Raw genomic sequence first — 2,039 nt, forward strand, 5'->3', positions numbered from 1 at the left:
AAAATCAGTGGTCGGTTTCCTTACTGTTAGCAGATTTCGTGCAGTCGGCCATGAGTAAAGTTATTATTTCCTTTGGTTAGGTGTCTAGGACCCAGTTCGAGCTGTTTGTCGTCGGTAAAGTTACGTTTTCATTCGATTAAGTGTCCAAAGCCTATTTCGTGCACTCAGTCATCAGTAAAGTTCAGTTTTCATTCGGTTACCTTTCCAAGCCGATTTCGTGCCGCTTGTCGTCGGGAACATTACGTTTTCATTCGGTTGCGTGTCCAAACCGGATTTTTTTGTGTCGGTAAAATTACGTTTTAATTCGGTTACACGTCCAAAGTGGATTTCGTGCAGGTGGCCGTCAATAAAGTTCAGTTTTCATTCGGTTACGTGTCCGAAACCGATTTGGTGCCTTGGGCATCAGTAAAGTTACGTTTTTATTCGGTTAAGTGTCCAAAGTAGCTTTGGTGCAGTCATTTTTGGAAAAGTTACGTTTTCTTTCGGTTACCTTTGCAAAGAAGATTTCGTGCAGTTTGTCCTCAGCAAAGTTACATTTTCATTCGGTTACGCCTCCACGGACAATTTCCTGCAGTCAGTTGTACAGTAAAGTTCCTTTTCAGTCCATTAAGTGTCTTCAGCTCCAGGTGTTTCTAAAGGTTGAAAATTGAAAGTTCGCTTTCCTTACCTTAAGCGGATTTCCTGTAGTTGGCCTTCGGTAAATTTCAGTTTTCATTCTGTTACATATCCAAAGCCGATTTCGTGCAGTTGGCAGTCCGTAAAGTTACATTTTAATTCTGTTAATTGTCCAAAGCCGATTTCGTGCAGTTTGTCGTCGGTAAAGTTAGGTTTTCATTCCTTTCCGTATCCAAAGCGTATTTCGTGCAGTTGGCCGTCGGTAAAGTTACGTTTGAATTCGGTTAATTGTCCAAGGCCGATTTCGTGCAGTTTGTCCTCCGTAAAGTTGTGTTTGAATTCGGTTAAGTGTTCAAAGCTGATTTCGTGCAGTTTTTCCTCGGTAAATTTACGTATTCATTCGGTTCCCTGTCAAAGCCGATTTCGGGCGGTTGTCCATCCGTAAAGCTACGTTTTCATTCGGAGTTCCGTCCAGCAAAGTCACAGTTTCAGCAAGGGAAATTTCCCAATTTCCGACCCCGCCCTCCTCGAAGACTACAAATACCCAGCAACCAGAGCCCGCAAAAGCTCCTCAGGCTGCAGTGCTGCACTTGCTACTGTCCTTGCGAGGCAAGTGCTGCTCGAGGGATGGAGTCGGCTTTCTGGTCCGTGCAAGTGAAGCAGGCCTGGGATTCGGTCTCCCGGAGCAAGAGGCCCAGCCTCCTCTGCTCCCCAGCTTCTCAGAAATCCGCGGTCCCTGGCCTCTTCCCTTCTATCCGGTCCTTGGCGAGTTCCCATCCGAAGGCGGTGACCAAGACGAACAGAGGCTTCCAGTTTGGATGGGTGACTTGGCGGGAATCTACCCAGGGACCGCCTTTCGCAGGAGCCAGAGCACCTCGAAGCCCAGCATTCAGGATTCCGTGAGTGACGTCAATGAGGAACAGCCAGAGAGACTCCAGGAACCCGGAGGATGCTGCAGAAAAATCATTTGCAGTGAGGGTGCAGCCCGAGTCCAGTTCCACAGCGCCCACCCGTGGCGACGATGCACTGAACACCGAGACCTGTGGCACAGGTCTCTCCAGTGACCAGCAACCCTAAACTGGAGAGGAAGACTCTGGACTTTGTCAGGACACCTAGAGAGCCTTTGTCGCGGACTAAGCTTCCTGATGTTTGGCTACTGAGAGCCTGCCTTTGGCATCAAGGAGCCTTAGGGCGCAGCAGGCGCCTTTCTGGTGTTGTATAGCTAGGTCTGTGCAAAGAGGATCCCTGTGCCTAAACCTCTCCATTTCCTCCCAGCTGGCTGTTCAGGGCGCCCCCTGCTGCTATAATAAAGCAACCCAGCGATTTGCCTTGGATGGTCTGTGTCCTGTCTTAATCCTTTAATAGATGATTTCAAAAGAATGTTTTGGGTTGTGCCAGCGTTTCCAAAGATATTGGCTTCACCC

At 48.4% G+C, this 2,039-nt stretch overlaps 1 pseudogene; it reads left to right on the forward strand.

The window, feature by feature from the left end:
- The first annotated feature begins 1,242 nt into the window (after positions 1–1,242).
- On the forward strand, positions 1,243–1,752 carry LOC116896015 (annotated as a pseudogene).
- The last annotated feature ends 287 nt before the right edge of the window (positions 1,753–2,039 follow it).

Source organism: Rattus rattus, chromosome 3, assembly GCF_011064425.1.
Source record: "Rattus rattus isolate New Zealand chromosome 3, Rrattus_CSIRO_v1, whole genome shotgun sequence".
NCBI classification, from domain to species: Eukaryota; Metazoa; Chordata; class Mammalia; order Rodentia; family Muridae; genus Rattus; species Rattus rattus.